At 41.1% G+C, this 12900-nt stretch overlaps 1 protein-coding gene across 8 annotated transcripts in view; it reads left to right on the forward strand.

Moving 5' to 3' along the window:
• Positions 1-12900, forward strand: part of MGAT5 (alpha-1,6-mannosylglycoprotein 6-beta-N-acetylglucosaminyltransferase) — a 376908-nt gene that overhangs the window by 47636 nt on the left and 316372 nt on the right. For 7 of the 8 annotated variants that reach the window (XM_077153611.1, XM_077153615.1, XM_077153612.1 and 4 more), the window contains exon 2: positions 8135-8183. The exons of the other annotated variant lie outside the window; for it this stretch is intronic. The gene's annotated coding sequence lies outside the window, so the exon portion shown is untranslated. The remainder of the gene's footprint in view (positions 1-8134; positions 8184-12900) is intronic. 8 annotated transcript variants of the gene reach the window in all.

A 12900-nucleotide genomic window follows, 5' to 3' on the forward strand; every position in this document is an offset into this window, starting at 1 on the left:
GTGGTTTTAAATTTTTCTGTTTTTTGTAGAAATAGTGGGTTTATGGAAAAATCATGCAGGAAATACAGAGATTCCATATTACCCACTTCCCCTACCCCATTATAACACTGTGCTTTAATGTGGTACATTTGTTACAGTTGATGAAAGACTATTATAATTCTCTAATTCAAGAAAATCTTTTGAACCACTCCTCACAGTCCAGTTTTCCTTGAAGGAAGGAAGACTCTCTTTGTATACTGTTGTTGCACTGTCATTGTCAACAGAAGCTTGGCTCCTAAATTTTGCCAGCTTTTAGCAACGCCATTGGATGAGAGCGATTGGTATGTAACAGTGATTCCAGGGTTGGCTTTCTTGCATTTTTTTTTTCTTTAAATGAGAAAGAAGGGACCAAATTGGGTACTTCCTCTTGTCAAGGAGGAATAGCAGAAATTAACTTCTCACTTGGAAAGTGCTTTGATGAGGACATGCCCAGGCACAGGCTGAGTGTGTGTGTCTGTGGTTGCCTGGGCGTGTTTCCTGACCTGTACTTGCGCAGGTGGTTATACCTGAGTGGAAAGCTTATGATGATTATTTCTGAGTGCTTATTATTTCTGTTGTTTTCTGCTCTTCAAGGCTTGCTTATGTTTGTCAGATGATTGAACTCCTCAAGGAAGATTATCTCTTAAAAGACGAGACCTAAAGACACATGGCCACAGTTAGCCTGACGAAGCCCTTAACGAATGCTATGTTCCCACCTGCATGGGTTTGTAGGTACTGCTGACCTGAAATATCTCTAGACTAGCCTGTCCAATAGGACTTTTTGGAGTGATGGACAGATTCTATAACTCCATTCTCCTATATAGTAGCCACTAGCCACATGTGGCTATTGAGCACTTGAAATGTGGCTTGTGCATCTTAGGAACTGAATTCTACATTTTATTTAACTGTATTTAATATTAATTTCAGTAGCCATATGTGGCTAGCAGCTACCATCTTGGACAGCATGCTCTAGAAAATGGCCAGAGACTGGCCCATCACTGTACTTAGCATTTAGGTCCTTGTTAGGCAGATTTATCAGTGAGGGGACACTTAAGAAATAGCACACTCTAGTGGGCGCTAATGAACTTAGTAGATAGGGTCTGATTTTGAAATTGTATTTAAATGTTAGAGTTCAAAGAAAACTTGAGTGAGCTGGAGGTGGAATAGGCAGGGAAGTTTTGTAGAGGAAGACGGCATGCCTGTAGCTTCTTCATATCTCCTGAAATAATGTCTAGACAGCTGAAAATGTTCCATTACTCATGTTCCCAGTATGAAGCAGTATGATATGGAAGTTTACAGAGCCTGAAGATGAGAGTCATGTATGCAAGGTATTTAGCTTTCTGAGCCTCACTTTCTTACCTGTAAGATAAGTATAGTAATACTTCAAAGGGCAAGTGTTGTATTAGGTTAATTATACAAACCTCTGAGTGTCTTGGTGCCAGGAATGTTCTCAATGTAGGCATTATTATTGGGACTAAGATGAGCATGCACACGGTCCCTGATTGTCTAAAACTATGTACTGAGGCTGGGTTCACTCTTCTTTTCTTCCCAACCGTTTATGAGGGAGTCCTGTCTCTTCACATGTATCTAGGAGTCATGAGACAATCACAGACAGAGAGTCCAGAAAATAGAAAGAATGGCGTTAAGAGACTAAGTAATATAGAGAGGGATGCTTGGAAAATTGGGAGTTGTTAGTGTGATAAATAAGGCCATCTCTGAAGAGTCGGCGGTTAGGGCGGAAGTTTATCTTGTTCAGACTTTCAACTTTCATTTCCCTTCTCTCCCCAGAGTATTAAATGGAGTTTAATACCTGCTCTGTGGGTTTCTGGGCATTTATTTGCATGGCACCTTGGACACTTCCTGGAGTGATTCCATCGTTTTCCTTATCTGTATTCTCTGTTTACTTGAACACTTGAGGTTGATGCAGTATCTTACAAGAACTGAACATTGTCTTCCAGATGTCATTAATCTTGCTTTCTTACCCAGCGTACGTATGAAATTAATCAAAAGGAAACGGAAATTAATAGTACATCGGTATTCACAATTTGTCAGGAGACCTCACAGCAGGTATGAAATTCATGTCTCCGAATTAATGCACACCTCAACAAATTAAAGTTACAGAAAATGTTTTGCTTATTGTTTAGAAAATGCCCCTTAGTGATTTCAACTCTGGTATTAATTAAGTTAGAAGACAGTGAAAAGACCTTTTCAGTATTGTAAAGTCACCTTAGGACCCAGAGAAAGCACTGAATTCACTCTTCTATTTTTGCATATTTCTCTTAGATAAATAAGATAAAGCCAGATGGTTGATGCATGCTTGTTTCTTTTCAAATGAAAAAGGTTTGCCCAAATACTCTCAGTTTTGCTCTGTATTTACAATAAACTAAATTTGATCCTGGGTTCTGTGTTTCCTGTTATGACATGTGGTAAGATCAGTTTCAAAGGATACATTATTATGAACACATTACGGAAAAGAATGGAGTGTTATAATTACAATTTTCTATTACAGCTTTTACCAAGGTTGATAAAGGACACACTTTTGTTACTGACTCGTTCTTATAATTGCATCAGAAATAAAAGGCAGCAGTCACCTCTCATTAGGGGTGGGAGAAAAAGGATCCTTACTATTTAAGTGAGCGCGTAAGGTGCTGAATGAATCATAGTCAGCCTCATCATGAGGAATTAAAAATAGAAAGGAACAGTTGACATCATCTTATAGCCGGTTTTTAAGGAACTGAAAAATGCCAGCTAGTTTTTTAAGGAAAAGAATTGTGTGAAGTAATTCCCAGCCCACATGTTAATAGCCTCATGGCAGTTGTCCCCAGGCTGGAGCCTGTTCCCAGATGACCTGCATGGCCTGCTAAAACAGGTTGCTGGGCCCCCGTCCAGAGTTTGCAGTTCACTAGGTGTGTGGTGGAATCTGGGATTTTGCATGTCTAACAAGTTCTCAGGTGATGTAGATGCTGTTGCCCTTTGAGAACGGTTGAGCTAAGGTTAAGAAACAGGTGTAACTTGGGAATTGTTCCCCAAAGAGACACTTTAAAAATTTTGTTAAAATATTTGGTAACATGCTTTAGGCACAGAGTTTCCCATTTTGGGCCATTTTTAAGTGCACAATTTACTGGCATTAATTACATCTACAATGTTGTGCTACCATTGTTACCACCCATTCCCATGACTTTTCCATCACCCCAAGCACTGATTAAGCAATAACTCCCCTCAACCACCCACCCCCAGGTAACCTGTAATCTTTCTGTCTTTATGAGTTTGCTGATTTTAGACATTTCATACAAGCAGAATCATATAATTTGTCCTTTGGTGTCTTGCTTATTTCACTTAGCCTAATATTTCAGGGTTCATCTATGCTATAGCATGTATCAGAACTTCATTCCTTTATATGCTTGAATAATATTTCACTGTATGTATTACACTTTGGAAAAAAAACCCCAGCAGACTTTTGAGATGAATCCCCTAGTGCCTTTTACAGTAATTTTGATGTAAATACAGGATTTCTTTTGGGATCAAGTTTTTTTTTTTTCCTTTCTTTTTTTGCAAAGAATTTCTGCTCATTGTGCCATTGTTAACAAAAACTGAAAACTGTTGCAAACTTAGATATATGGTCTTCCTGCTCGGTTTTATCATGTTTTGGTAAAATCTTGTGTATGCTCTGTTGGTTAAAAGTATTATCTCCATAACCCAAGTTAGTGATGAATTTCAGAAGTTGAAACATTCAGATTTTTTTCCCATTCTTAATAAAACAAGTTTTATCTGGGGGCCATCTATAGGAGAACAGTCCTTTTAACTAAGGTGCTTATTCCAGATCCAAAGCCACTATATCGTGGTTGTTGTCACACCTGCCTGACAAAATGAGTGTCAGCAAAATGAGTATGTTGTATACCAGGTACCACCAGTGTGTGCTGGTTCCAGGGGTTCTAAAACTCCTCTGTTGTTATCCTATTAATTTCTTCTCCTTTAGAAACAGCAAGCACAGTAACAGTAATTGCTATATAGTAGAGGGCTGACTGTCTTTATGATGCCTTCAGATAGGTTTTCCTTGTCTTAGCTCATAAATCTCCACCACTATTCTCTGAATGGGGCAGTGAATTAGGGCTCTCAAGAAAAACAGAACCAACAGAATAGTATATGCATGTATATGTGAATATTAAGAGATTGATTATAGAAATTGTTGGTTCATGCAACCATGGGGATTGAACCATGGGGTCTGAATTCCGTAGGGCAGGCCACAAATTGGAGACTCAGTGGTAATGTTGAAGTCCCCAGGAGAAGCTGGCTGGCTGAAATAGAGATAGAAATTCTTTCTGATGCTGTAATTTTCAGTTCTCTCTTCAAGGCCTTTAACTGATTGGATGAGACTACTCACTTGCTGTAGGCAGGTTGCTTTGTTGTTTGTAGATGTCATCAACCATAGATAGCATCAACCAACCAATTATTCAAACCCATGAGAAATCCTCACAGTAACAATCAGACCGTTGCTTCCTTGACCAAACAACTGGTCACCATATCCTAGTAAAGTTGGCACAAAAACTTAACCATCAGAGGCAGATTTAGATTGCATTGTATTTTAGACAGCTTTCAGTAGAGACTTGATCAGAAGCCTCATTGAAATGGGAAGATGCTAGTAAGTTTCACAGTGTGATGAAACCAAACATATCTAATGTTGATATTAAGTTCTGGTGTCCAAGACTACTGTAGGTCTTTGTAACTGGGCAGAGTTTTACTGAGTTGAATCTTGCTATCCTGTCCAGTATGGGATGAAAGTCATGTGAAACCAGTATTCTAATTATAGGGACCTTTTCCTGTGTGAATATAAATGGATGATAAGGAAAATTGAGTGACTTGAAGTTTATAAATACAGTCTTTATTTCTAGCATGCACTACTAAGTGGTCTTATCATTAGAAATCTTAAGGCTTGAAGTGTTATTTTAGGTAGAACCACAAATTCCCTTAAACTTCTTACACAGCTTTGGCATTCTCAGCCTCTGGAAAAGGAAGAGAAAGACTGCTTTGCATTAGGTCCATGGATGTTTATATATTTCAAGATTCTGAGATTCTCTGTTCAGAGGCATTATTCATAAGGAATAAGAGGAAGAAGAGTGTAAAAATTGAAGGGGAAAAAAAAAATCAACCAGGTGGTTCCTGTGCTGGAGGGCAAGGAGGGGTTGGGAAGTGTGAGATTCACAGGGCTGAATTCATGGGTCTTTCATGATTTCTCTGCATTGGTTTATCATGGCTCCCCTTTAGAGTTGCTCTGAACGTGAGGAGAGGGAGACAGGCAAGAAGCTCAAATGTTGAATCCTAGTAGAGAGCTGCCATAGAGTGCAGAGCTTATCAAGTAGGTTATTTTGTAGGCCATTTGAAATATATTTTATCCAAAATATAAAATGGAAGGGGTAAATGCTGCTTGATAACAGGGTGCCAGTTGTTCCTGGTTATGTTCTCACTGTCCCCTATAATAGCTGCCTTAGTCTTTTTTTCTAGCTATAATTGTGTATCCATGATCTCTAACCACAAATGCTTTCACAGTTTAGGCATAATTACAAAAGGGGAGAACATCAAAGCATTAGCCCAAGAAGAGATTGGGAGAACCCATTAATCCCTAGAAAAGATGCTTTTGGGTGAAAACTTGATGAAAGCTGTAAAGGTGTGCTGTTTTGAAACTTAGGAAGGGAAAGGACGTCCTTCAATATTTTCTTCATCTGTAGACAATAGCTAGAAATGGCTGTAAAGTTTCATTCATGTTATATACTTGGTTCTGCAGGAAGTGGTATTTAAGATTAGTTGAACATTAAAGCTCTGCCGAGGAGAGAATGGCCTTTTGGTTTCTCTGCAACCATGAATATTGCTAATGTCCAGAACCAAGGTACTGCAGCAGTTTTCACATGGCTGCCTGACTGAAGGTAAAATCAAGAATATGTTGTGAGCTGGTGTGTTCAAGGATGAAGAAATCCAGATTTGAATGTATTAGGGAGGTAAAGGATAATGAACTTCTTGAAGACCCTTTGTACATCACGAAATTTTTTCCACCCTGCAGTTTTCCCACGGGCATGATTCTTAGGTCACCTACCACCCATGTACTTGACGTTCCCAGGAACTTACAAGGAAAACTGGCCATGTCATGTGCCACATTAGATACTTAGGAAAGCATGGAGGAAGTGTAAAGCACTGAAAGGAAGTTGATATTATTTAGGCCTGAGGCATGTGGATATTTATTCCATTCATTACACCACTGCATGAGCAAGTTGTTTTTGGTCACGACCAAGATGCTGAGGATTGTTTTCTAGAAATCTGTCTTTTTTAAAAACAAAATAGTAACAGCTTTACTGAGATATAATTCACATACAAAATAGTTAACCCATTTAAAGTGTACAGTTCAGTGGTTTGTGGTATATTTACAGATATGTGCAGCTGTCACTACAGTCAATTTTAGGACATTTTCATCACCTCAGAAAGAAACTCTGTACCCTTTAGCTATAACTACCCTCTCCTCCCACCACCCCCAAGCCCTAAGCAGCCATTAATCTCCTTTCTGTCCCTATAAATGTCCTTATTCTGGACTCTCATATGAATGGAATCATTTAAGACATGAACTTTTGTGACCGGCTGCTTTTACCTGATGTAACATTTTATAGGTTCATCCAAGTTGTAGCATGAATCAGTACTTCATTCTTTTTTTACTGCTGAATAATATTCTGCTGGATGGATGTACCGCATTTTCTTTATCTATTTGACAGTTAACGGACATTTGGGTTGCTTCCACTTCTGGTCATTATAATGCTGCTGTAAACGTTTGGGTAAAGGTTTTTATGGGGACATATGTTTCTAAAATGTATCTTGATAACTGCACTTACTGGCATGTAGCATCTTTTTTGCTACAATGGTAATCCAGTTTGAAAACCTGTTGCATCACCTCAAAGCTATCTCCTACAGAAGTTAATATAGAAAGGGGCCGGATGGGAAGGTGGGATTCATGGTCACTGGAATTGACTCAGTTGATCCTTTTGTTTAGTAAATATTTTTGAGCTCAGGCTGTTCTTGGTAACAGTGTTATCGATCCTGCTCTCCTAAGTTGTTCCTGCACAGGACTCTGGTGTATTAATGCCATGAAGGGTAGCTGTATGCTTCACACCATACAAATAGAGAATTGACTTCTTTTGGGTTAAAAATAACAAAATCCTGCAAGACATCTTTCAGAAGAATGTGGTACAGCATGCTCTACCATGAAGTCCTTAAGAATGAGGTAGACCAGAAAGCCAGTTTTTAGAAGACTAAAGTGGGTAGACAGTTTGCAGACTGGGCTGGGAAATGTGGTCTTTATTTTTTTTCCCCAACTTCCTCCCACCCTTCCTCCCTATTGGGGTCCTTTTCAGTTTTATGATTCTCTGCTGGTAAGATCCGTGAATATCATGAATATCAGAAACACACTTATGTAACAGAGGGTATGCTTCCCTCGTTTTTCTTTTTTGTAAAGGAGATTTATAAAGGGAAATTATTTGCTATATTCGAAGTGCATGGTAGATACATTTCTGAAATGGCTTCTTGCTCCTTTTCTTTGTTTTAGTCTTCGAGCTGAAGCTGCTAAGAGTAGTCCACTGTGTTTGAATGAACAGACTTGTAATTTGATTGGCTTTGTTGCCCATTGTGAACTCCTCAGTTTTTTTGTAATAGAGCTATCTATTTTTAAAATTTGTGTGTAAATGTATATAGGGACTGTGTGTAGATATTAATGTATTCTAGTCTGGAAAGCATTAGGATTGGTAAAAGCTTTGGTTTAACACCTCCTGAGACTTGGAACAAAGAGCTGTTTTTGCCAAATGTAGCCTTACTCCTGCTGAAGTAATAATAGATGGATTTTGATCCTAACGAGCAAGATAACACAATTTTTTAAGATAAACGCAATCTGGGTGTTGATGTGAGAGGACCTCCCACCTAGATATTTTTAGCTACCTTTTTATTGGAATACTATCTTAAAAGGCACTTGGGTTTCCAAAAAGGAGAAGCAAAATTAAGAAGAGTTCATTGTTAGCCTGTCTGTTTGCAATGGGTCAAGTCCTAAAAGAGAAGGAACTGAAAAATGCCTTTGTCCTTGTGATTTCAGGAGTGATTACTACTCAAAGTGGACACTGGAGGAGGATCCTTTAGGCCATGTAAGTACTTGAGTGAGCAAAGACTCATCCTGGCTGGGAACAGACCTTGGGATATCTGCCCTTGGGAGTGAGAGGACCAAGTTGTTGAGTCAGATGCAGATGTTTGATGCCATCGAATTGCAGATGGTCTAGTCCCAAAGGGTCAGGAGGTGGCTTATCCTAGTGCTACCCCCAAGTTGAAAGGGACAACTGTGGTTTTCTGTTTAAGGCCCAGCAGAGTGATCTTTGGGGATAATTGGGCAAGAATGACTTATCTGTTCAGAATTGGTAACATGACTGGAGCAGAAGGCTATTTATTCCTTCATTCAGTCATTATCAAGGGCAAATTCACTGGGCTTGATCATACCCAATTACTCTTTCATAGACAGGCTGCCTCTTTCAGACGTCCTGTCCCGGACCTAGCAAAGAATATCAGGATGGGAATATAAGTAACACCATGGAGCTGGAAAGCATGGCTCCTAAGGGTTTCATAATCTCAACTGTGTCTTTATCAAGGAGAAATGAGACTTTGGTGTGTTCATTTTATTTGAGGAATCCAATTTCCTAAATCCCTAGCTAGAAGTATATTTAATGGAAGCAACAATTTGCTAAGTACTTCCTCATTTTCAGCCATCTAAACAATTTGCGGTGCTTAGAAACGCTGCCCAGGCTACCCTTGAGAGATACCTTGGCAAATCTGACATTCAACTAAGAGCAGAATTTGGATTTCAAAGACTGATAGGATTTAGGTGTCTAGGTTATGGGGCCAATAGAATAAAACATTCAACATTCCTAAATTCTTCTTTCTTTTGTGTATATGGGCCATTAAAGGATTCGTCTCTAACAACATCACAGGGGGAGAAAATATGCTAACAACCACAGCAGACAAATGTCTGATGTGAATAAAAGCTTACTTAATGTTAAGAGCTAGAAAATCACGTGGCCAGCTGACTTATCTGAGGCTTTTCTCTAGCTCTCATTCTCAGAGTTGGTCCCCCCAGGGGAAGCCAGAGAAACAGGAAATGTCTCCTTTGGAATCTCAAAGGGATTCTGAATCTCTAGAGACAGATTTTGTTGAAGGGGCAGCCAGCATATTGAGTCCACCCCCAGCCCCCTCCATGTACACACCCCACACATCACTTAATGTGAATAGGACTTTACTTCAGGGACTGGTCAACAGAATGCTCTATCTTAAGTGGTCTCTGTTCCTCTTAAAACTGGTTCAGTGCTGTTATCTGAAGGTTGCGTTGCCAAGCAGGGCAGCTGTGGGTTGCAGGATGGAGTTGGGGAGCCTTGGAGCCTTGTCTGCAGATCCTGCTATCCTGCTGCTATGGCTTACTCTGTGGGGAAGGCATGCATCTTTCCACCTGCCTAGTGCTGTGGTTTTTATGGCAGTGTCTGCACCTCCCTCCTGTGCTCAGCTCTGCAGTGTGCAGCTTCGACAGCCTTCATGGGGCAGGCAGACATGTTGGCATCATGTGGGACTCCTGGGCTGTGTCTATCTGCCACCAAATATGTTGTCACTTTCCACCTCGAGCATGCCATACCCAGATGCCTTTGGAGAGGCCTCTTGGCTCCTTTGGGAATAAATATGGAAAGAGCAGCTGTCTGTCAGCCTCCTCCAGAGCTGTGGAATCGGGCTGCTGTCGACCTGTTGTTGTTGGAGGAGTTCCCACAGCAGCAGACTTTGCTGTCATTGACATTTTAACTTGAGAGCCCCATTACAGGTGACTTTACATATTGCCTAGTCCTTTAAATAGCCTTCAGGATATACAGCACCTGGCCTCAGGATGTAAAGCACCCTTTGGCAGCCCCCCTGAGAATGCATGTAGTTGGGTCTCCCTGAAAGGTGGAGAAGTAGCTCACCATGCTCCCCCTCCCCCTACACCCTATCACATAGTGAAAGCATCTTTCTCTAATTTAGGTAGAAAGACGTTTTACCCTGGATTTATGCTTCGGTTCATATGTAACCATGAGAGTCAGTTTAGGTAAAGAGGATTATTAACTGTGTAAGACCAAAGGACTCCTTACTTTGGCTACCAAAAAGCCCATGATAAGAGAGGGTATTACTGAGAAATTGCTGCTGGGAAAGATTTTTTCAGACAAGTCAGTGCATCCGATGCCTTTTTTTGTTTTTTTGTTTTTTTGGTTTTTTTTTAGTTTTTATGCCCCAGTTTCCCAAAGAACCAGCTTCTAAGCTTCATTTCTTGAGACATGACTAGGAGAAAAAGATGTAATGTTGTGATGAATTGGAAACCAGAGGCATCCTAGGAGAACATATGTACACGTGGCCAGAGAAAGTGGAGTCCGAGCCGAAGAGAACTGGAATGCATTTTAGTTACTTATGGGTCTGTATAGCCTATAAAATCCCCAAGGGCTGGGACTAGTCTTATTTCCCTTCATAGCACAGTGGCCAGCATGGAGCCTGTCAGGTGGCAGCATGCAGTGCCGAACAGGTGTGTGAATGGAAATCTTATTTTAGGGCAGAAGAAATATTGTGTTATTGAAATACTGATACATCCCGACTCTGGGATTTAAAATGCATTAAAATTTGAAATTAATGACGTTTTCTTATTGGTGACAAAGGTAAGTAAGTAATCTGGGGTGAAGGCAGATCATGGGACATGACCTGGGGACTTAGATGCCAGGTTTCAGATGTGATGGAAATGAAACACCTTTATTGTGTCTACATTTCTTTCCTTGGTCCCCAGGATGTTAGTCAAATATTATTAAATGTTAATGCCTGATCTTGGGCATGTTGTTTGAAGCTAAGGGAACATCCAATGCATAAGCTTGCCTGGGGCAGGCATAGATTTCCTGAGCCAGCCGGGTGATGGCAGCAGGCATTGGCAAGGTTCCCAGATGAAGGATGTTTGACTTCTCTTCCCTGCTCTTTGCATGTGGTACACATCAGCACTTGTGCTCAGTCTTCTTTCTCAAGAGTCCAAGGATGCCTGTGAGTCTGTAGGACTGTCGTCTAGCTGGCCCAAAGGGAAGAGACCCCAAGGGCAGAGGTGAGGGCTGAATGTGTAGAGCATGTTCTCTACATCACCAGGCCAAGTGTGGCCCAGCATTTCTTCCCAGTCAATTCCTGCCTTTGACTGGGTATAATCAGAACCCCTAGTTCAAACAAGGGGTTTCAACACAGCATCACACATTGTTCTCTGGCTTTACTAGTGACCCAAATATCTGACTCAATAAAATATCCAGATAAGTACAGACTTAATGATCACTCATATACCTAACCCCTCAGATTCCCTGCCTTTCTGATCCGGCTGATGACCCATGTCTTGATTAACCTCGAATGACACATATGTAGGCCTGTGCTAAAATTACAGACCTTTTTGTACCTGGAAGTACTGAAAAATGCAGTTCTGCCTGACCCAGGCCGATGCTGAGCACCAAGTGACCTGCACTCCCAGGAAAATTGGCACTATCTGAAGCCGAACTTATCTATGCTGTTATGTCACTGCTAGCATCGCCATCTATTTGCTTTTCTCTTCATTCAGTTTCAGAGAGATGGGTATGTGCTTTAAATCTTTCCCTCTCCATCTCTCTGCCTCTCCAAACAGCTCAGGACTCCCTTAATGGATGATTCAGCCAGGCTTGCTATCTCCATGTCCCATTCCCTTCCCGTAATACTTTATCATACTTGCTGCCTCACACGACTTGCTTTGTAAATAACCTCTCAGTGCTCCGCAAACCAGATACGGGATTTCTTCCTGGATGTCAGACCTCCCTGGCCGAGAGAGGCAGATGGCATTTTACTTCTCCTTTCAGGTTTAGAGTGATGGATAGACAGCATCTGTCTGGCAGGCCAAGTCTCTCCCTCAGGTAGATTAACGTGCTAGGAAGCCATCGGCAGGTTTCCAGTCGTTCTTCCTTTCTGTGGCTGTTTTCTGGGTTTGGTGTCACTTTAGCCCACAGCCAGGTTGTTGCGGGATAACTGATCATTCACTTAACGCTTCAGTTTGGTGTAAGCCTGGTGATTGATGAGAGGACCTGGCACTCACAGCTGATGCTTTGGAGGTGTGTGTGTGAGTTTAACACCCCATTTAGTGAGAGCAGTGCCACCTTGAAAGGAGGGTGAAAGCGATTGCTGAGCCCGAAAGATTGAGGTGAGTCAGGTGAGGGTGAGGCAGACAGGATAGGGGAGGGATGACCTTGGGGATCAATCAAAGAATTGGGGGCCTCTGGATAGCTGGAGAAAAAGGACGGTTTTTCAAATTTTTGAACTATTTTGGATTGATAGAATAAAAAGAAACTACTAGGAAAATGAAATAAAGTTGTACAAAATACTAGCTCCCAATTTTATTATTAGACTCACAGGCCTAAGATTACCCTGTCAGATTGCTGCCAAAGCTTCTAAAGCACTTGCCTTCAGTTTCTGTACTTACCCCCTTACAGAACAGAAACAAATATGTTATGGACTGGCACAGTTTGAGTAGTTCTCACCTAGGGGATGTTGGACTCGGCTTTATTTCTGTCCTCATATGCTACGAGGCAGCCCCTCACCTCCCTGAGATTTGGTTTTAATGCTACCAAGTAAACGTTGTGGTTTGTTAGCATTGTGCTGTTCTCCCTGCCAGGAGAAGTAGGACCAAGAAAGTGGGCTTGTTCCAGAGTCCCTTGTCCAAGTGGGTTTCTTTTTACTATTCTTTCTGGAAGGCTGCTTGCTGGCGATTATCTTGTATACCTTCCTTGGCCACCCTGATGGGATGGCTAGCCAGCTCATTTG

The sequence above is a fragment of the Tamandua tetradactyla genome, chromosome 3, assembly GCF_023851605.1.
Source record: "Tamandua tetradactyla isolate mTamTet1 chromosome 3, mTamTet1.pri, whole genome shotgun sequence".
Taxonomy (NCBI): domain Eukaryota; kingdom Metazoa; phylum Chordata; class Mammalia; order Pilosa; family Myrmecophagidae; genus Tamandua; species Tamandua tetradactyla.